Source organism: Lonchura striata, chromosome 8 (genome assembly GCF_050655825.1).
Source record: "Lonchura striata isolate lonStrDom1 chromosome 8, ASM5065582v1, whole genome shotgun sequence".
NCBI lineage: Eukaryota > Metazoa > Chordata > Aves > Passeriformes > Estrildidae > Lonchura > Lonchura striata.
This window is the reverse complement of record NC_140710.1, coordinates 13,427,611-13,451,780: the sequence shown is the minus strand read 5'-3', so window position 1 is coordinate 13,451,780 and position 24,170 is coordinate 13,427,611. Positions and strand designations below refer to the sequence as shown.

The 24,170-nt window shown below is 37.1% G+C and overlaps 1 protein-coding gene across 3 annotated transcripts in view; it reads right to left on the bottom strand.

Annotated features, from left to right (window-relative positions):
• Positions 1-24,170, bottom strand: part of ADGRL2 (adhesion G protein-coupled receptor L2) — a 386,134-nt gene that overhangs the window by 166,854 nt on the left and 195,110 nt on the right. For all 3 annotated transcript variants that reach the window (XM_085586380.1, XM_085586371.1, XM_085586370.1), the window contains exon 3: positions 7,482-7,523. The gene's annotated coding sequence lies outside the window, so the exon portion shown is untranslated. The remainder of the gene's footprint in view (positions 1-7,481; positions 7,524-24,170) is intronic.

Genomic DNA, 24,170 nt, shown 5'->3' with positions numbered 1-24,170 from the left:
CTGACCCAGCCACACTCACATGCACACATCATTTAAGGAAAAATAAGGATTGCTATGGATTTTTCTTTTTTTTCTTTTCTTTTTTTTTTTTTTTTTTCTGGGGGATCTGGCAATGGTAAATGGAATGAAAAAGTGGTAGGGAAAATATTTTTCATCATACATTAAGGCTGAATTGCATATAACTGGACAAATGTGGTTTCCTCTGAATTTTCTGGGAAATTTTTCTGTTAAACACACAATTACCCACACACGAAGCATCAGGCTGACAGCAAGAGATTGGCAAACACCTTAATTAATTCAACTTTGTGTCTAGGGAGGAATTAGTATTTGAGAATTGTTTGTTTCCTGACTTAAAAAATGAGTATGGATATGGAATAAATTATTGGTAGGAATGAATGGCATCAGGCCATCAGAACTTTCTACTTTTCACCCATAACTTAACATAAGCTGAGGCCTCTCTTCTGCAAACACACGGGTCTAGGTCAGCAAACTTCTGCTGAACCAAGACCATATCCACAGGCCTACAAATAGGTTTTTCCCAACAACAATATTAACTTAGAAATCACAAATATAGGGAAATGTGTAATCTTGTATTAAAATTAGTGGGGAGTTTTGGAGAAGCTTTTAATTGTTTTGATGAATTCATACTAACTCACTGAGGCCCAGATTGTGGAATTGTGTTTGCAGCAAACTGTTCTTCAAGAAGCCCTGAGTGATTAACTTGGGAGGCTGGAGGTAAAAACTGCAGATGAGAATTCCATATGTCTGAGACAAAGCACCTGAAAGGAAAACTTACATTTTAATGACAGAGCATGGGATGGCCATTATAGGAATATATTGTATTGATAAAAAGGGAAAACACCTGGTCAACAAAAGTTTTGCAATGTTTTTTCATATTAGTTATTTTAAAGTCATATTAAGCTGTCAGAAGACTTTGGTTCATTATGAACACTCTGTTTCTTAAAGATGCTTGGTGAGTCTGGATGCACTTAGGATAATTTATTTTCCAATCAACTCTGAGTTGCCCAGACCTACTTCTATTGAAGTCAACTTTTATTTTTCCAAAGTGAATTAAATTAAGTTTAATTTTTCTTCAAAAAGAAACTTAGTTAGGTTTCTTAATTGTCAATTTTCTTCAAACAATTACTGCATGACAGAATTTTTAATACATTAACACCCAATAAATTTTGTGATTCCTTATATTAAAGACCACTCTAAAAACAGTTGTCTGGTGCAATTACTCAACAATTCAGAATAAGTGGGAAGTTCAAAACTGTGTTTGTATTAGTTAACCTTTCTAATAAGTTTTAAAGTTATCTTATCTGAAAATATACTTAAATCAAAAAGGGGACTGTATTTTAAATGTTTCTGCGGTTGGAAGGCTTCATACATTAAAAAAATATTAAGTAAAAACACAATGGATCTTTTTTTTTTTTTTTTGTATTTTGCAGGAGAGTTTCATATTAATATTGACATGGGTAAGACACTTCAACGAACTTGAGAATAACAAGGCCATTTTGCAATGGCTTTTTTGTTGAACAATGGAAGTATGAAGAGAAGAGCAGAGTTGGACTATTCAGTTCCTGACACTCTGACCTCTATTGCATAACTTTTCGGTCAGAAAGTTTTAGCGTCTCAAATCTATAGACTGCCCATTTTCAGAAAATTCTAGAATAGATATTCCAGTAAAAACATGTAGGAGAACTTTCCACTTTATGACAAGACTTTTTTACTTATAAAAAGCTGGCTTCATTGAAAAGCTGCTGTCTTCATTATTTAATTTCTTTGTGGAGCTCACAGTCAACATGATCCCGTTGAGTTCTTTATTTAATATGTTTCAGAGCACAGGACACCTGCTGACTTCTTTAATAACAAGTTGTCCTCCGTTGGCTTATATGTGAAAACTGTTCAGCAGAGGCAAGTAAAGAATAACCTTAGACATTAAGACTGATTCCATTAAAAAATAAAATAAAACTGTGTCCAGGCTCCACACCCGAAGTCCCTAAAATAAATTTGCAAGGGCTTTTCACAGCATGGAATTCAGGTGGATTTTTTTTTTAATTGAATTCTGTTCTGTGTGAGTGCAGCTCAGCAGAATTCAATTTCCATGTAGGCTCCCAGGAAACAAATACATGCTAAGTATTTTTATCACTAATGTCTTGGATTTAGTTTCTTGAGTATTATTTAGGTTTGTCTGTGGACAGAGTTGCTAATGTTTACCTTAACCGAGGGCTCTGTGACTCCCACTGGAAAAGGGACTCTTTAAAAAAGAATTGGCTAAAGCATAGAAGTTTAACAATGGATAAATTCCAAGGCTTTGTATTGTATTAATAAGGATCAAATTCTACTTCTTTGTACAAATCCTATGAATTTAATGGAAAATCTCCATATTCCAAATTCAACCTACATTTTTTTTTTGTCCCTCTTTAAAATATCTTTCCTACTTTGTTGGAAGCCTGTTTCACACCTTGTTAGAATTAGGGGTTATACTGTTACAGATGATTCAGGGAAGCCCTGCACTCTCAGTCCTGCAGTTTGTAAAGGAAGTAACCCCACTAAGATCAATGAGCCCTGCTCTGAGTGGATGGTAAGGAAAACAAAGAAATCAGACTTTGACCAATTACTTTATCTTAATTTGCCTTATTCTGCACTCATTCACACCTGTAATTCTTTCCCTTCTGCTGGAAAACATTATTTCACCACAACCCACAGAACTCAGGTGATGAATAAAAAGCATTGCACAAATGAAAACTATGCTCAGCTACTGTTAACTCACACTCAGATTCTTTTTCAATAGAATATTTTTAAAATGCTTTTTGTTTTACAACTATAAAGAAAACTGCTGATTGATAAGGCAAACTGTTAAAACAATTAACTGGTTTAGTTTTTTTATGTTAACTCTTTATTTTAGTCAAAGAAATACTCTGAACCACTGGTTCAGTCTTGTTAATTATTTTATATTACAATCAATAAATTAAGCAGCCTTTATCCACCCTTGGTGTTATGTGAAGGTTGCTTGTCTGATGAAGGCACATGTACTCCCACTTCACATTCTTTCTTTGGACCTAATCCAATGTATGTTAAAACTCCTATTAGAAAACAGACTCTGTTTGGTTTTAAATCTGCTTCCCTTTTCTTTAAGAGGAAATATCTCAATTTACTATATTGACTACTATATATAGCCTATATTATCATTATGCCCTTGCCTCTATATTCCATATTATTTATTACCTATTGCCTGTTTGCATTGTATTGCTGAAGAATCTTTAGGTGTTGGATGAATGGAATTATTATTTTGTAATTAAGTATTTTTAATAGGTAAGTTTGTTGATGTGTAAGGTTTATTAATGTGTAAGGTTTATTAATGCTTTTGTTAGGCTTGTCAGGAAGTTAGGATATGGTACAGATATATGTCTTTTTAAAATCCATCTTGTAACAACTTGTGCACCTAACCTATTTTCAATTTCTGCTTATGAGAAATCATTTTCATATGTGTTTAAATCACATTTCAATTTTCTGTAGACACAGTTCTTACCACATAACATATACCATTGCTAGTTTTGTAAATAGGTTTACTTTGTAGAACTGAGACAAAACAACAGCTTCTCTGCAGGATGATAGCAATGATTACCAAAGGATTCAACTCAGGATGGACACTGGAGAGCACACCGACCAAACGGCCAACCTATCCCAAAGAACTTCTGTACCACTACCACCTTTTGAAATGACACAACTTTTACTTTTCAGTCTTGGTGGGGGTTGAATGTCATGAGAATGGGGGGAGGACACCAAACCCCAGAAATCTCCAAGTGAAGTCCAGCACCCACCACCACCATTTCAGTGTGTGATGCAAGAGCAGATCTATGGGGCCACTGTGCCCTGTTCCTGCCTGCAAGTACAACCCACCAGAGAGATGCTGGATGAATTCAGGTCTGGCAAATGTCAGGCAAAAATAAATGTGAACACACCCTGCCTAGGGACTCGTGTGGGATTCAGGCCTGATTTCAGGCCCAGCAAGGAGGTGCAGGCAGGGTGGGTGTGCCCACACTGTGGGCAGAGCAGGCTTTGTCCTTGCCCTTCTGTGCCATTCCCGCCGGCAGCTGCAGCAGGGCGGCTGTGGAGGAAGGCTGCACTCTCCCAAGATGTTTTGTCACAGCTCATCTTCCTTTTACTTGCCTTTACTCTAACTCTATGTGGTGTGGCTAAGCTGGTCACAGACTGATAAAATGAGACACATTTTTTTCACTTCAGCTCATGTTCTTCTTCTTGTGCTCCATACAACTATCTTGTAGCACATGAGGAAAAATGTTTATGTACTGTCTAAATCAGTCTAAATAAAATGTTAGAGTGGACAATCTCTTTAAACATTACTGATCATTACTTACACAACTACATTTTAAAACTGTAAAAACAAATGCTTTGACCTTGTGAGCTATGGAAATATTTAGAATCAAATCTGCTCTGTTTTTTTGGCTAATAGTTGTGATTTGCATAGTAGAACCTTGAATGTAGTCATAAATAGCTACAGAATCCATCTTGGCATAATGCCCAGCAATGTTAGGGTGCCAGACAAAAAATCGGGTCAACCACTTACCAAGTAAGTCATTCTGTCTCAACAAGGTGATGTCTAACAAAGAGGCTACAAGGCTGAAGACAGCTAGCATATTCAGCTGCTGTTCCAAAAGACAAGAACTTTTAATTTATCAGGATAATCTACTACTCGTAATCAGTACACCAAGTGAACTCCCTCTTGTAAAAAAGAGAAAAGTCCATCAATTGTTTTTGCTAATTAAGATGAATATTATTCCTGTGAAATGAACCAAAAAGTTCTGTATAACCAGAATCCCAATAGAGATCTATAATCTCAAAGAATAATTGCAGAGTTTTAATTGAGAAGAAAGTGAGAACTATTTTTTTATCTTCTTCAGTTTTTAGCTGCAGCTGTCTTCCGTGTGTGTTAGTGGGTCTCTTATGTTCTCAGTTAATCAGACATGACTTTCCATATATTAAAACTTGTGGAATAAAAAATATATGACAAAATGTTTGTATCTTTAATGAAATGCTACCATAAAATGGCACATATTTAGGAATAATTTGACGTAATAGATAATTTATTAACATATATAGAAAAAAAGTTCACTTTTAGATTAAAATCTAGATATTATGACTGCTCATAGTAATGTGCATTTAATCTTTATACATTAACAGAGGTAGAGTTAGAAATGAGAATGTAAGAGTATTTTCTTGAAGTGATATTAATTATATATTCAACAATTTATTTTATCCTGTGAAATTTATCTTGGTTTTGAAATTAGAGAAAGTCTTGTCATGTTGAAAGGAAGTAATGTGACAAAGCTCAGGTTCACATTCCTTAAACAGAACCCTTAAACCCATTCCTTAAACTCAACTTGAAAATATATTTATATTTGAAATAATATTTACATAAAGGAAATCCATAATCAACAGAATTACTCTGGACTCCTGAGCAGGGTAGAGAAAATTAATTGAGGTATACATGGTTGTATGTATAAAAAGTAATTCTACCCAAAACAATCTATTACTGTCTCTGTTGAAGTAACCCTTAAAGTCCAAGCTTTTGTCCTATCTGCTTCACTTAGAGTGTAAATCACACATTTGATTTAAAATAAAAATAATTAAAATTTCACTTAACATGCAAATTTAGAGTTAAAAACTACCTCAGATCAGGATAGTGGCTGAATACATTTATTTTCATGAAAAAATGAAATGCTGTGTCTTTCTTCTTCCCTTCCTCCAAGCCTTCTTCACAAAAATCAGCCTCAGGCTAAAATGGTTTTAAGTAGAACTAAAGCTGCTGGTAAACACTTACCTTTGACAATATTTTTGTCTAATGAACATTGCAGAGAAGGGTGTATGCAGTACAAGTGTCTGTCTGTGGCTGCAACCTAACTACAATCCTTGTGCCAAGAGCCCACTGCTAATAGGCAAATATACACAAAAGAGGCAGGCCCTTTGATGGTTTAATCCCAAACATACTTAACTGTCACACAGTTAATCTCTTAGATTAAAAATGACTCTTGAGTTCTTCTTGAACATTTCTATGTTTGTGGATGAAAGAGGTTAAATGTAGTTCTCATGTCTGTTTGGACTGTTCTTTTATTTTTCTTTTTTATGTCTCCCCCACCCCTAGTTTAACATGACTTTTCCCTTTCTTTAATCACAGATATGCCCCTGAAGGATCTGCAGGCTTGATAGTTCTGAAATAGCCCATTCTCTCCCTCTGAGCAGGCAGGTAAAAGTGCATTACAGACCTGGCCAAAGCACACCTCGTTGCTCTTATCAGAGGGGTAGAACTACAGATCAAAACCAAGCATCAAAACAGCTTCACCTGCAGGTTTTACTTTCCTAGAAAAAGTTTCAAAGAACAACTAACCCTCCACATTGATCAGAAATAATTCTTAAAGGTCATCATAAAACTTGTGTTTTTCTGCTGGTTTTCTTGAACACATTTTGATACTGCTTCTATCAGATATAACAAAAAATCAGTCCCACATATTTTGAATCATTGTTTTAAACTCTGATGCATTAGATTTTGTGAATAATCTCCTTTTTTGTACAGCATTTTGAGTTATTTTTTGGATAAGATGGAAGATCTTTCAAGTGTAACACTAAGAAGCACTTTTTAAGCCAGAACTTGTTCTCTAGTGAGATCTTTTTCAAGCAATATTTCTTTTCACTTTAGCTTCCACATAATGGTTTTATGTTGATTTCATACTACGTTTTTATGTAGTGGGAAAGGGTATTTTTTGTAAAGTGAATGCCCAAGACCTGCTGGAAAACATTTCTCCTTAGCAATGTACTCATAGGATTCAGTAGTTTGTTCAGAAGTGTTATTTTAGGATGACCTTTACACATACAACATAATGGAATTTTTTTTTATTTGATTGTAAAGATGCTATGATCGAGGGGCAAAATAAATATTGCCTTTTTCAGATGAAAGATGAAACCAACTACTTGAATTAAAACAACATGATAGCATGCAGAAGTGATGTGTATGTTTATAAGCTACATATTTTTAAATTCACACATACAGCAAAGCTCTAGTGAAACATAAAGATCAATTTTATACAGTTCAAATAGTAACACACTATAAAAGCCACTCCTTTTCAGCCTAAAGAAGAGAGATAGATATGTTTAAGAGAATTTATACATTATGAATAGTTGCTTTTAAAAATGAATATTTGGGCGTTCTGTGGTCATCAACATTTTTAACAAGGATGTTAAATCCTCACATATTTTCTTTTGAGTAATTGGCATAATGTTCTGCAAATTTTTTCTAGGTAGCTTACAGGATTTGAATATTCAAATATTTTCAGCTGTATAAGCCATATAATTATGAAATTGTACAGTACAGTTATTTCTCAAGCAATTTGGCAACCCTTTCTTACAAGAATTTACCTTCTGTTCTGTGTTATCAGAAACAGAAAAAGCTTTTTGCTTACCATTCTGGAAAAGATGGAATTCATCATTCTGCCATAAAGACCCTAGAAAGCAAAGGAAGTGTTATTAGTTATTATATTCTAATCTGCAGGGATTCTAACTGCCAAACAGTGCATCAGCATTAAGAAAAAAAAAAAAAGAAAATACATGTTCAAATTATAGATCAATAGTTTAACGCAGTTCCAAATATGTATTACATGTACTTAGCAGGGAGTGGATTAGAAAAAAAACACAAGTTATTGTGCATATCTGTATTGAGAACTGCGTGCCAGCTGGAATTTGTCGGCATAGTGCTCACAAAACACAGACATAGGATCTTGGCATGCAATTTGGGACTGTATTTTTAAAAATAAAACCATGAGCTTGCTGTCACTCTGCTATGGAGTGGGAAAAAACATGAGCTTAAATGGTTATGATCAGAAGAGACAATAATTAATGACACGTTAAAGGCTTTCTTCGTAATTCATTGAGAAATTTGTATTACTATTGAAAACATTCCATTACTATTAAAACAATTAATCAGCCTTTACATTTAGAATAACACTGCTCACAATTTCTAAGTGTGCAGTGGTCAGACGGGTCCTGAGGGAGTACTGAGTACACCCCACACCTCACCACGCTCTAACCGTGGTGTGAAAATGAAAGCATGGATCCTGGTTAACTCTCTTCACTTCCTTCTCCCTATGATCCCTTTCATTCTGTTTTACACCTGACATCATGGCTATTCTATTTTTCTTATAAAGAAATGAATCACTGCTACCATTCCCTGTACTAAAGGCTGGGTGGAGAGGGAGGGATCACTTTCACTCAGTACCTACACAGAGCTTCTCTGTGATTTCATGTGCTACATGGACCAATTGTGCACTTTCAGAATAAAATGTTGTCAGGATAATAGGCTAAATTCTGCGATCATTTCTCATGCAGAATACAAATTTACTCCAGAAATGGCCTGACTTAGGTACAGAATTTGCTTCACATATAGTTTTCTGAGGTAAAACAGTTTTGTGCCAAAGAAGGAAGAACACTTAAAACCCACTTATTATTCTTAACTGTTTTCACTGTTTGAGAAAATTAAATCTTTAAGTAAACATGCAAGGGAGAGAATTAAGGAATTTAATTAAATATTATGTTGAGAAAATGTTACTAGTACCAAGAAATGCAGTCACGAGCCACTTACAAAAAGAAAAGGTTGACATCTAACTAGGACTATTATCTTTAAAGAGGAAAGGTAAAAACTCACATAAATGATAGATCAATTCCAGGTTCTCACCATGACCACAAGTACCACTAGATGAACTATAGGTATTTAAAGGTAAGGGAGAAGAATTCCACAGTACAATAAAGAAGTTATTTCTCTTCAAAGAGTTTACCTTGGGCAAAAAGGGAGTTTCCAGGGTGTGCAGTGCTGCAGAAATTCAGACCTAATCTAGGTTGCACACAGCACAAGCAGTAGGGAGGCTGGCTAAAGCTCGTGTAAATTAGAACAATCCCTGAGGGCTGCTCTATTTCACGTGAGGATTCATTGGCCTGCGGCAGCCCTGGATCTCAGCATCTACAGCGGGGGCTTAAAGCTGCTTTTGCTCCATTCTTTGGGGGCTACAGCTCCTTCAAAGTGCCTCGCTCAGATGTAGCATGGGATATTTCTTTTGCTCCCTTTATAAAACACAGGAAAACAGGATCCCTCTCAGCCAAACAAACAATATTTCATTAAGCTCAAAACAAATCTTCTGGACATCTGTTTCAGTGGAGCCAAGTTCCCACAAAGCACTGGCTTCTGTGTGCTTCCCAGAGATCCCTGCTCCTCAGCCCTCTGAGTTTCAAGCATGCAGTTTGAGTGAGGTACACATTTATCAACTGCCTGTCTGGGACTCTAACTAAAACAATCCATTCATTTCAGCAAAGTAATAGTTACCTTTCCTCCACACAGCTTTTGAGTCACCTTGCCACAAAGCTGTGATTTTCTTTTTCCAGAACTATATGTATACCAATAAAATGTCACTACTTCATAAATGAACAAAAGCTCTCATTGACTTCAAAAGGAATTATATTTGCAAAATATTTTGTCTCTAGTTCTTACCTGCTTAATTATTAAGATTCTAGAATGTAACTTATGGTGTTGTAAGATAGAAACTGAAAATTGTGGGCCTGTCCTCACCTATCAGCCAGGTATGCAATCCACCAGGCTGACACATGAGTTGTTCAATACTTTCACACGAGTGTCCTCCTGAAGGCATTGCAGCAATGTTCGTGCTTAGAGTTAAGTATATGTTTTAATGTTCTACTAAGTCATAGTTTAAGTACTTAGATGGTTTCAGATGAGCAGAGCAGCTGAAAGTAAGTTAGTTTAGTGTGATGGCTAGTGTATGAACTCTCTGGACACAAATAATTTTGATTAACAGATTATTTGCTGCTATATAGAATGCAGAATTAATAGTTTAGAAGAAGTGAGTCAAGGCTTCTGGATTTCGTTTTCCCTGGCTGAAATAAGTAACTGCCCGGGTTAAGTGTATGATCACCCAGCTCTCAAATTTAAAGAAATGCTAACAAGTCTTTGATCTCCTTTCTGAAAAATCAGATTTGTCTATTTCGGTTATAACTGCTTTCAGTGCCTCTGGCACTAGCATTGCAAATGTCAAAAAGAAAAAAATATTCAGCCCTATAGTTCCTGTTTGCTCAGTGCAGTTTCTGGAGCATTCAACAAAACTTCCCATTTCTGATCACGGCTCCTGAAGAGGGCAGCACGTTCTAGATATTATTGAACTGTAAGCTCTAAGGTGCCAGCCTGGGCCTTACTGTACTGCATGCAGAGGAAGGGTGATTAAACTTTCTGGATATTCTGTGTACATGCTTCCCATAATACAGTAAGTCAGCAAAAGTCCTAGGCTTTTGACCAAGGTCAAAGCTGTATTTGATTAGTAAAGAGAACATTCAAATTAGGTACCTGAAGCAAAGTATTTCAAAAGAGAACAACAAAATACCAGCAAGGAGAACTTCCACAAGGAGTATGTTTTATCTTTAACACTGTAGATAACTTTTCCTATTGGCAGTGCATTGACTATCAAAACTACTAAAGGGGTTAGATTTAATTATCTCACTTCTTTGCACATTTCATCTCAATTGCTATGGCAACATTCAGTTGCCTGAGCAGCAATGTACACTTTAATCAGATATTTCCTCACTCATTTCTCTGTGCACCACAGCAATGTAGTCAAATTTACAGCCAAACCCTGATGCATCTGATAACACCTCTTAGGAATTAATGGTTAGGTTTCCTCTGCCCCTCACCCATAGCCACGAATATTTCTAGAGAGTTTTGCACTCCTACGACAAAAGCTTTAGGAGTTGAAAAGTGTGTGTGCTTCCCTATCACTGTTTCTTCCCTACTTCACAGATATTATGTTGTCTTCTGCCACTATTCCCTTTTCCCAAGGCTTCCACTGACTCGGGAATTCTCATCAAGCAAAGGGCAGGTCTCCTGGTCCCTGCAGGAACTCTTTCAGGGCTGACAAAAGGAAACATAATAATTGGGCAGACAATATGGTTCCTCCCATATTCCACCCTGCCCTGAAAAGCTTTTTGTTGGATTACTCAGCCCTGATTAAATGCTTCGTCAGAGTACATCATAGTTCTTTAAAGTTCTTGGCCCAGAAACCAGGAACATGGGCTAAAATAAAAGTAATTAGAAGTGATGAGCAGATAGTAGGGACTCCTTATTGAAATGCAGACAGCAAAAGGAGTCAGGAAGCTAAAAGTACATAGGGATTACTAAATTCAGGTTATGGGAAATCTTGATATTTCTGACACAGAATATCATCTGGTTTGCTAACATGTCACCATTAAGGTAAAGGGCAAACAGAGATAAGTTCCTAATGCTGCCTTAGTGTCTATGGTGAAAAACACAGAAATGCATTAGAAGGATTGAATTTGTTTGGATTATAGTCAAACATTTAGGAAAGAGGGAAAGAAAGATAGGCATAAAGCATTAAAATGTAATTTCATATATTCTGAAGAGTGTCTTTAGATAGTCAGTTTTTATTTTTTGCATTAAAGGAAACGTTCTATACTGCTTCTTGTTCTACATGTATTTTTCATAGCTGTTCATCTGTTTGCATGTAATCAACTATCACAGTTCACTTTTAAATAAGGTCTCAGATAATGCTGTCTTAAAGATTTTGGAAACCCTGGGTAAGTACATAGTTGCCTTAGACCACTTTGTTCCAGAGAGGCATAATGGAGTCAGAACCACTCCACATCTTGTCAATGGTAACAAAGTCTGATCAACCTCCCTGACCACACAACATAAAGTCACTTCCTACACTTTATCTCCACATGAGCCACAGATTTTCTAGAGGCTTCATAACTCAAGATACCAAAAAATATAAAGTGTTGATTTATTAGGAAACAGAGGGAAAACTGTGCACACTGTGCTTTCCATACATGACAAGGGATCTGCTCATAAATTGCAAGGAAGATAAGATACATGGGATGTTCATTATGGATTTGCAGAGACTTTTCCAGCTCAGGTTCCAAAGCCTAACATTTGTGGGCCTATGTCATATGACAGCACTGTCTCACAACCAACCAGTAAAGTTGTTATTTTTTCAGTATTCTGATGAAAAAGCTAAAAGTTACAGAATCTACAAGGCTTTTTCACAGCAGCACTTCTGGAGATGCACGTATATAGTCTTTGACATTAATAGGTCTAACCTTATAAATAAAAACTATTTCAGTTTACAGGACTGCTCTCAGTAGTTTAAAATAAGTATCTCCTTGCAACTTTGTATATCTGAGCTTTATATATAACTATACACAATATGTAACAAACAACCCTGTGTCATAGGGGATGTAAAGATCTTTTGAAGTTCAGTTTTTGAAATTGGATTGGAAAAAAATGTTTTTAAAAACCCAAAACTTTAAATCTAAAAATTTTGATATCTATGAATATGCTTGCATTATAACTTCTACTTGATTTTTGACTTGTGTAACTTCAGAAGATCTATGCTGATTTCCACTAGCCGAGAATCTGTTACATAGTCTTTACAATAATAGTAATTTTTTTCTTTTTCTGAAATTATCTATGTCATACAGTTGAAAATCTAGGCCAAACAATAAATTCCTAGTTTGAATACTTTATAAACAGGAAAAATTGTAAAAAATTGTCACGGTTTAGAAATGGTGCTCTCCAATTTGGTACTCCTACTAAATCCACCTGAGCCTTCCCTCTCCTCTCCAAATAGAGACACAAAAGGCAAAGATCAGGTATTAAGAACAATTTACTGGAAATGGCAATGAGATGAGAAAATGAACAGTAGCAGTAATATTAATTTCAAAAGTGTACAAAAAAGAGAGTGATTCACGTGCAAATATGCTCACTGAGGAGCTTGTGACCTGACCTGCAGCCACACCACCCTGCAAGCCCTTCCCATCCTTCTGGAAAAGGGATTCCTTTCTCCAAATCCCTGGCAATGATGGGGTGGGGAGGGGGGTATGGAATAACTTCCTTGTCCTGGCCATGCCTCTCCTGGCTACTGTAAAAAATTAACCCTGTTCTAGCTAGAAATAGGACAAAGATATTGCAAAAACCCTCATGGAACTGTGTCACATCATTAAAAGTCATTTTTTTGTGATTTTGCTATAAATGTGTAAGAATTCCAGTTTTGGAACATATTTCCCTATCCTTTTGACTGTTTTCTAGGACTGTATGAAAGCTGTACCCAACAAATATTAGGAATAAGTTATCTATACAAAAAGCAGACTTCCTAAAATACTTTAAACTTTATTAAGCCCTTTACCTGTTGGTGTTTATGTGAAATAATCAAAAGTAAAACATTTTCACATGAGTTTTGGGTGAGGATGAGATTTTCACAGGGTACAGTAGAGTTCAATACAATGTAATCTCTAAACTAAGGATCATCACACAGTTCTGTAGACAGTTCTCCCTAGGTTTCTTATCAGCAGTTTATGAATTTTTGCTATGAGTTGCCTCTACTTTTCAATAATAGTTTGTTTCCTTCCCACCTTTGATTCCTTCTCTTAAGTAGATTTTTCTTCAGTCTGTTTTAACCTAACCCCACCCCTTCCCTCATTCTGAGTATAATAAACTACATTCTTTGTAGCTTAAAAACTCTCCTGTTTCCCTCCAGCACAAGCACAGCTCCTGGCATCCTCCCACTGCCCAGCAGTTGTCCCTCCCACTTCTCTAAGAGCCGCTGTGATCCAGGTATGCATCACAGAGTACCTTCCTGGTCAACCAAATAAAACATTTTCTTATGAGAAGTCCCTGTTTTTCTTGACCCTGGCTCTTTGCAGCCTGAAAATCTTGTTTTCAAGAAGAGAATGTGGAGTGTGGCACCTGTAGCTGCTGCAGGTCCATTTCTCACTGGGTGCCAAAGAGGAAGGAATTTGTGTGCCAGAGACACAGGGTAGGATGACAGAAAAATTCAAAAGCTGAGTAAAACTCTGAAGACTTTTATTTTTTTAATTCCCACTTCCAGATGCTCAACAAATTCTCCTTCCTCTCCCTGGGGTAAAGAGTAAAGACTCCTTGCTTGGTATATTGCTCACAGCATTTTCTGCTCACTTCTCTAGTCACTTAGTTTCCAGTCTACTCAAGTTTAAACACCCTTTCTGTAAAGCCTAATCAATGTTTATGCAAGTGACCACATTATTTTTTTTAAGTTTAACCAAGGTAGAGAGTGGAACTACTACAGGGGAGGCACTGCCCAGTTTTTGTGTATGTTATGCACACACACACAATGTGTACATGTATATACAGAATTTATGTATGCTCTTACTGTAGCACTAATACTCCCTAAAGGTATTATTATGTTGTAAGACAAATTAAAATTAAACAAGAGGTAAAAGTGCACATGAACTGAAAACTGTTAAAAAATGCCTATAGGCAAGACAGAAGTGAACAGCAGGAATTTATCCAGCTGTGGGTGTCTTGGAATTCCTCTGAGCCAACTGACTGTGCTCCCATTTCTGCTGCAGGAAATGCAATTAAAAAAAAAAATAACATACAGGTGTTGTGAATTTCAAGCAAAATGACACGAATATTTTTTCTGCCTATAAGATAAAAATTAAGAGAATTTCTGTAAAACTCATTAAGCTACAGAACTGAACGCAGAAGGATGGAGGGAATACATAACAGAAGAGCCCAGAAAGAGTAAGAGAGATATCTATCCAGGTCAGAAATGTCATAGCAGGAAGGTTTGCTGACAAGCACATCTCATAACATCTCAAATCAGTAGACTATATGTGACCAGCTTTGAGAACTTTTGCAAAAAAAATCTGTCCGGATAGAGTACTTCTAAAGCTAAGGGCAAAAGAAGGGTTTGTTTGGACTGGCAGATGCAATGAAACTCTAAAAAGGATACCTGAGATGTGCAGAACTGACATGGCCAAAGGTCTGCACACTGAGATCAAAAACAGAATCATAAACAACTATAGTGGTAGTAGCATGTGTTAAATGCATACTAAATTTGGATTTAAAAATCATATTTTATGCAGGTGCAAATGGATGCACTCATTAGAGGTAAAGGTGATCAAAATTATTAATTCTTTATCTTTGTGAGTGTATTTGTTAGGTTTACTACTTCCCTTCATTGAGACCTTAAAACAATGTATCTCACAGTGAAAGAATTTGCTGTGTAAATTATTATGTGTTATGCACTGAGAAACAGAAATGACATGACGCAATATCAGAGTCACATAATGAAATAAGGAACTGTACTCCAATCAGTTAATTCAGCTATTTTCATGACAGTGTTATCCAACAGTTATCACCACAACAGTGCATCTTTGTTGACTTAGAAGTGATCAAAAATTAAAGAGCATTTGAACATGGAGACAAGGATATTAAGCCATGGTAGGAAGGAAGATTAAGAATGTAATTCTGTCTCATTTTTACAATACTGTAATCCCAATGGTACCACTGAAAGTGGTCCCAATTTCCACCAGGACAAAAGAAAGCATGTCTTACTCTGATTCTTTGTACTTGGAAACTGTATTTTAATAACAGCTATATTTATAGTCCAACTGCTACATAATGAAAGAAAATATGTGAAAATGAAAAAAAAAAAGTATTAACGCACGCATAAGAATAACACAACAAATAGAATGTGGCTCTCTCAGAGTGAAAATATAAATTAATCTTCTTTTCTGCTTTGAGCATTTTGACTCCAAGTGAAGTTTTATAATCTAATTGGTATTATAGAATCATACAATGTTTACACTGCAAAAGACCCTCAAGATCATTGAGTCAAACCATTCACCTCGTGCTGCCAAGTTCACCAGTAAACCATGTTCCTAAGTACCACATCTACATGCTTTTTTAACTACCTCCAGAGATGGTGACTCAGCCACTTCCCTGGGAATCCTGTTCCACTGCCTGACCACCCTTTCAGTGAAGAAATATATCCAGTCTAAACCTCCCTGGTGAAATTTGAGGCCATTTCCTCTTCTCCTATTGCTTGGTACTTGTCAGAAGACACTGACACACACATGTACAACCATGTTTCAGGTAGTTGTAGCATGGTCAGGTCACCCCTGAGACTCCTTTTGTCCAGGCTGAACACCCCCATCTCCCTCAGCCACTTCTCATAAAACTTCTAGCTCCATTGCCCTTCCCTGGACTAGCTGCAGTCTCTCAATGCCTTTCCTGAACCGAGGGCCCCAGAACTGGACCCAGCACTCAGGTGTGGCCCCACCAGTTCTGAGCACAGGGAGGCAAGCACTGCCCGGGTCCTGCTGGCCACACCACTGCTGATACAGGCCAGGAGAGACCATTGGCCTTCTTGGCCACCTGGGCACAGCTGGTTCATGTTTACGTTCAGCTGCTCTCAACCAGTGTCCCCAGGTCCTTCTGCTCTGGGCATCTTTCCAGACTCTGTCCCAAGGCTGTTGTGTGCATGGGGTTGTTGTGACCCAAACACAGGACCCAGCACTCAGCCTTGGTGCAGCTCACACCGTTGGCCTCAGCCCATTGATGCAGCCCATCCAGATCCCTCTGCAGAGCCTTCCTGCCCTCCAGCAGCTTCACACTCCCACACAATATGGTGGTGTCTGCCAACTGCCTGAGGGTGCCCTCAATCCTCTAGTTCAGATCATCAGTAAAGACATTAAACAGAACTGTCCCCAACACTGAGCCCTAGGGAATGCCACTAGTGACCAGCCATGAAATGGGTGTAACTCTGTTCATCACCACTCTCTATGCCCAGCCATCCAACCAGTTTTTAATCCAGTGGGAGAGTGCATCCATCCACGCCATGGGAAGGCAGCTTATTCAGGAAAACATTGTGGGAAGCTGTCAAAGGATTTAGTAAAGTCTAGGCAGAAAATATTCATGGCCTTTCTCTCCACTAAGCAGGTTACCCTGTGACAGAAGGCAATCAGGTTGGTCAAGCAGGACCTGCCTCTCATAATCCCATGTTGGTTGGACCTGGTCCTCTGATTGTCCTGACCTGCTGTCTGATGGAGCTAAACATGATCTGCTCCATGACCTTTCCCAACATCGAGGTCAGACTGACAGACCTGTAGTTCCCTGGATTCTCATTTCCAGCCGTTTGTGTCATTTTTGCTAAGTTCCTGTCAATTGGTACCTCTTGCGTTAGCCATGACTGGTGGCTGGACAGAAAGTGGCTTGGTCAGCACTTTCACCACTTCATGAATATTAAATGCAAGTAGCTGAGACTGATATAGTTTTTCTATATGAAACAAAACAATTTGTATATATGAAACTATTTTTCCTTCAGATTAGAGCTCTGTGAAACAAATCTAACCTTTAATTAAACAATAGATTCAAAGACTTCTGCCTTTATAGGGCACTTCCATCCTTAAAAGCACCGATGTAAAATGTACCAGTTTTGCTCAACAGATCTGCTCTTTGGACTAAATCCAGATTTCTAGTTATTGGGAGAGACTTTAACTTCTGGATCAGGCCCCTTGTGTATATCCACATTCATGGATGATTACTTTAGTGGAAAAAGTGGTTTTATTCCAATTTATGATGGAGTGAACTGAATTATCTTTTGGCATTACTTACTATATCAACAATGAAATCTATGCAATCGCAGTGCATTTCAATTCTGTACTATAATAAAACCACATTATCCCACTGAATGGTAGCAGAAAAAGTGCTAATGTTTAACTGGGAGCATCTTTCGTAATAACAAGATGCATGAGAGAAGGAACCCAGCCTGGTCCTTTGCAGACTATTTGAGTTTTTGAAGTTTTGCAGTTAAAGGTTGTAAAATATATTTTTATTAAGGAACTGAGAAAATTAGATAAACTCTATGAGACTTAAAGCATGTGGAAATCTATTCTGCCATTCTAACAAAGTAATTTTTCATTATGCAACTACACTAAAATAGTTATTTTTGTGAAACAATTCAATTGTTAAAGTATTTTTGAGTATGAGTAAAATGCATTTAGTAAAACTCACTTGTACCCCTTCTGTAGTGTTGCTTTCTTTGGCAAAATTTGGCATATACTGCATGTTGGTATTTTATTTATTACATGCAATATTTTAAAGAACATTTTAAAGAAAAGGGTGTAAAAACTAAGGTTCATGTTCATGTGCATATATAGGTGAGACAGCCAAAGGTGCATAGAGAAACTAGACCTCTGGCATTTATTGAAATTCCATGGAAGGCAGGCTTTCCAGACTATGTAGAGAACAGAATTTCTCAGCATTTATTCAGGTATGCACCTTAAAGTACAACTTCCATGTGATCAAGTACTATGCACATAGGATTGAGTTTTACAACGTCCTGAACAGTTTTAATGAGGAGAGTTTGTGCCTCTGTCTTTCTCCTCCCTTTGCTGTTTATGTCCTGCTTTCCATTTTCCACTCCCTTCTTAAAGCCTCCCCAGCAACCTGCTGGACATCTCAGGAGCTGGGGTCAGGGTGGTGATCGATGGCTCGGGCTGTTGAACCATTGATCACCCAGAATAGATTCACAGATCTCAGCCATGCCATCACCAGCAGCTGCTTCTGCTTTGCCTGCCAACTTTCTGTCACCTCCAGGATTCAATGAGGTTCAGAGACAGTGTGAGAAGGTTATATAATTCTGTCAAGAGATCATGTCTTTGATTTTTTTTTCATCTCTTAGACCTACATGTCTATCCTTTGGGGGTCTATCACAGGCTGAGAAGTTCCAATATATTACATACCATAACACAGCAGTATAAAGAGTGCTATATAAAATATATAAATGCCCTTCCTTTGAAGAGAATAGCAGGAGCTTTCACTCCTTTATTTCATTAAAAGAACATTACCTAATGCTGAAGAGAAACCACAGCTGTATTCATATATGTATGCACATGCTTTGCTTGTAATTTGAAACACACTGTCAGATATTATCATATCTACGGTTCCCTCTTTCACTTATATTTAAATATTCTATGCCTAATGTGTAAGAGTAAAAAATTTACTTTAATTACTTGGATAAAATATTCACAATTTAGCAATTTTACTGCAAAAACAAAATATATTTCACCAAGCCATTAAAAAGACACTGGGAACTCAAATGCTGCTTTCTCATCTAAAAACTCATCATGCAGTGTAGCTGACCTGGTTTTGCTCCATTTTTTCCTGTGTGTGCAGGTAGCCTGTGCTCTTGCTCACATACACTGAAGCACTGAGCTGCCACACTTTTGGATGTTGCCACTTGCCAGCCTTGCACCCTGCCCTCCACTGGAAGATTGCAATTCCATCTCCAATCCCAAAGACCAGGGCAAAGGCTTTTCACTGGCAGTTTAAATTAGCAGGCAGTGTGAATGTGGGTGGCTCAAGTACAGACACATGCTCCTCTCTCTCCTCCCTGTAGGCTGACAGGAATTTCCAGCAGAACTGTAAGATGGACAGCTGTGAGCATGAATATCTGAAATCATGGCAACGGCATCTGGCAGAGCTTGTCTGTCACAGCCCCACGGCTGAAAGGCGGCTTGGCAGGGTGGGCTCTGCAGGCAGGGGTCTGCTGGAAAGCTCAGCCCTACAAATCCTCTCCCAACAACTGGCAGCAAAGAATGAAAATAACCACAGTGCACAGAACAGTGCTGTGGCAGTCAGATTTCCAAGTTTAAAACAATTCTGAAATGATTCACAGGAGTCAGGCCGGCTGAATGCACTGGGCTGAGTTCCTGTAAGAGGAAAGGATGTAAGGAGGGAATATGAAAGTATTCATGATTAATAATGATGGCTATGATCGCAACATTATCTGGCCTTCTGAATGATACTTCCAAACATTCACAGAAAAAAAAATAATTCTAGATATTTTCTAGGAATTAGAAAAAAGCCTTCCATATTTTTTTAAAAAAAATTTTAATTGGTCATTTTGAAAAAAATTCAAATCAACAGTGTCCCTTTTAATTATTTAAAACATTTTCAAAGTTTTATGAACTCTCCCTGTTAAATGAGGCTACTACTTTAACACGTTCAAAAAGGTCTGTTCAGTTTGAAAATGGACTCAAAATCCAGGAAAAGAAGCCATATTCTGTTATACGAATGCAGTTCCAGGGCTTTAATGAACCCAGAGAATTTACCAATAAACACAGGACATAAATTAGGTTGATTTACTACACAATCTGCAATTTAAAAGCTTCCTACTCTACCATCTTGCCATTTTTATAGTTTATCATAATAAAAAATGAAAAGAAAGTTATGTCAGTCAATATTACAGGATTCTATATTAGCTTTTCACATAAACCAGGTGCAAGCAATTAAGAATACGCTTCCTCTATTTTTAAAAGGCTTTTTGTCAATTTTCTTTTATCCATATAGTTAAAAAGAAAAGAAGTATCCAGAGCTACTCTGTACAGTTTGGGAATTTTGCTGCCTGTCTTGGCTATCTGGATGCATCAGCTCTCTTCCTGAGTACTTGGTGTCTTGAAAGGCCGATTTGAGTTCACATTAAAAGAGATAAAATTTTCCTAACAAGTTATTGGAGTGATACTTATAACAGAACTAATTTTAATTGAAATTAACTCAAATACAAAACAACTTTCCATGTTAGGTTTGGTATACCCATTTCAAACCCATTTCATAGCAAAATCCATCACTTGGACTAAAACCAAGGTGACATTGTCACTTTAAATCACAACTCTGTATTTTAGCAATTGGCATCTCATGAAGTGGTTGTGCACTTGCAAAATATTCAAGGACAATACTAAACAACATCTACAACCTTCCCAATATTATTTAAATAAAAATTAGGTTTTCTATCTCTCTAATTTCTTTGCCTCTTCAAATACTGTTAACATTCTTTTTCACACATCCTAGTTTCTCCTCTTTTGATTTTAATTATTTTTTCCTTTCTAAATTAATCCTTTGTTTGAATTGCTACTTTTGAGAGAAAAAAAGATTTGTACAACAAACAGCTGAATATTTGCCAGTTTGCTTTGGGTCTTTTCATGCTCCTTCTCAGAGGCCAGATCTGACAAGGTGCTGAGCATCAGGCAACTCACTGAAATTGAGGGTGCTGAGAATATCTCAGAAGGACCTAGCATATTGCAGGATCATGCCTTGCACAGCAAGTTCTCCAAGTGATGACTATTTATGTTTCACTGAATAGACTTAGCATAAATTTTAACAACTCTGATATGACTGGGATTTTTTTAACGGGCAAAGAGGAAGCATTTTTCATGACCATATCACTTGGCACTTTGAGAATGAAGTGTACAGCAATGCCACCCAAAATTCCTGGCAAAGAACCAGATGTCATAGTAACAAACTCACAAATAATGGAATACATTAGAGGCAGTTGCAAGGTGTATAAGCTCTTCAGTGCTGAGAAGGCAGCCAGATCACTCTAAGTCCTGCCTTAATCAAATAATAGTGCAAAACAAACTTACACACAATAACCAAGCAACCACAAGGATGACCCTCAAAGAACTGGATACTTTGTACTATTCACCTGGGTTGTATTTTTTATGTTACAGATGCAGCATTTGGTAATAATCTAAATATGCATGCTAACTAAAAAGAAAATTAATTTTTTTAGAAAAAATGTAATTTCAGCCAAAAATTCTTACAGTTTTCCCATCCAGTATACAGATAGTATATATTTGCTCTTTCTGCATTTCTTGCAGATGAGCACTTACAATTTCTTTCACAGACACAGTAAAGAGCCACAGAGGCTGCATCTGGACCCAGGTAGCACCTGATTCATTCCAAAGTGAACTGTGCAGGACACAGTGCTGCGAGGCCATCGCTGCCCTTCTGCCAGCTGCCTGACCCAGGCAAGGCTGCAGCAACCCTGGGAGGCTGCTCTCACTTTCACAGGGTTGTGTGACACGATCTGTCACTGCAGGACAGAAACTCACACAGCTCAGTTACCTTGGGTTAACTTTAACAAAGGCTTACTGAAATCTTTGTTCTTAAAAGCCATATAAATTTCTCCAGGATTTTCCTTGAAGTTAAGAAAATTATGGTTGGGTGTTGGCAGTCACAACTGTCCCTATCCTAAGCTGTTACTTAACTCATGATGCAGTGCTACTTTTCTATTCAAATGTGTGCAGTCAAATTTTACCCACTGCACCTATACATACCACACACTCATGGAATCATAGACTCACAGGATGGTTAGGGTTGGAAGGGACCTTAAAGACTCTTTAGTTGCAACCCCCTGGCATGGGTGTGGACACCTTCCACTAGATCAGGTAGATCAGAGCTCCATCCAGTCTGGCCTTTCAGGGATGGGACATCCACAAGTTTACTGGGCATGCTGTTCCCCTGCCTCACCAGCCTCACAGTAAACACTGATATAACACAGTGATTTATGTCTACATATCAGGCTTTAGTTATACAATAACCTCTTATAATATGGAACCTTTCATTATGAAAAATCTACCCAAATTAAAGTCCTACCCTCCTTGTGAAACCTGAATCAAACAGCCCCTCTTGATAATAAAACTATCAATACAGACGAATATATATTGCAGAAGCAGTGGGCCTATGGGCATTATGGAAAGCTGAAAAGATTTGTATATGAAATGGAGTTTGAGATCTGGTTTGTCTAATATAGAAATAGCAGTGCCTTTGATTTTGTTAAATTCATGTGAACATCCTTTAAAAACATTTAAAAATCATACTTAAGCAGTGTCCATTTGCTTCATCCACCAGGTCCACAGCAAAGCCCACAGACCAGAAATGGTGCTGTAAACCTCCCCTTGAATACCAGTAATCAAGGATGATTCTGGGGAGCTCTTGGTAAACATTGTCCTGATGACAGAACCTCAGTAGCTTGTCATGCAATAATTTGTTTAGAAAATGCTACCTAGCAGTAGGTTTCCATTCAAAAATAAGTATAGCCCTCATCTAATTACAGAATGACTTTCCACCTCAAATGGAAAGTCAATATCCTCTCAAATGTATGCTCTCAAAATTCTATACCTACATTCATTATATAGCATTCATTAACCCTATATATCATAAAAATCTATTACAATGTAGCTATGTAGATGTTCAAGGCAGAGAAATGGCAAGCATTTGTTCTGAGTCTACACAAGCAAAAGGACTGAGAAATACTAAATCAGAAAGCAAAAAAAACCCAACAAAAACTAACAAACTTTTTTTTCACAAAAAGAAATAATGAAAAGTTCTTGCTCCTAAGATATTCTTGCTCCTTTTGAACTACTCAGCTTATATCAGAAAACATAAATAAAAATACTTAACCCTTCAAAATTTACTCAGTTTTAGCAATTAGGAATTTTTCCTAATCTGTCTTTTTGTTTTTGTTTTGCTCTTTTCTAAACATAAATGTATATAATTCTTTTGAGTTTAGTATTTTCTTTTATCACATCTCTTTCATCTTTTTTATTGGACATAATTTCTACTGCTGGTCCTTTGCATACTTTGAGCTTTCAACAGGTTAGACCTGAGGTTTGTATTTCCTCCTTATCATTCATACATATGAAAAAAAGGAAAAAATGCTATTTCTAAATTTTTTGACATCTTACTATGTCCAAAAACTTCATTCCATACTCACCTTAGTAAGCCTCTCAAATTTTCCTATCATTAACTTATTTACTGTTTTGTATTCTGCATTCTCTCTTTTTGCTTTACATTCACCAACTGCCTCAAAAGATAAAGAAAAAAGTGAAGTGCTTTGATTAAAAAGGTACAAAAAAGGCTGATGAATGCTCCATTTTGGTTTAGCTTCTTAACTTCTTTATAATCATAATAAGCAAAACTAAAAACAGGCACCTGGACATCAAGGCAAGAAAAAGGAGATTGAAAACATTTTAAAATTACTTTAAAACTATTTTTTTGTGCAAATATCTAATATCTGAGAAGAGATATCCTTCAGGACAATTAGTATCTGCCTTTCATAGTGTACTCCACATGTAGGTCACAAGGCATGGTACTGATGAGGCTGGATAACAGAAATGTCATAGAAATGGCACCACAGAGAGGTAAAATGATGCTCAGCCATCAAGTCAGGTACACCTGAACCTTGATGCTGTGCTTGCCAGCACTGTCTCCCTCCCTGGTTCTGTTTTCTTAGGTAAATTGCTGAGGATGGTGAGTGAGATAGGAGATAAGAGGAAACCTAAACTGTATTCTAAAATTAATATCAAAGTGACATATTGAGGTCTTCTCAAGTACACACAGTCAAACTGGTTGAATATGGAAGCTCAGCAAGAAAGCACTGCATGGATATGGGAGCTGAACGGAACAAATCCATCAG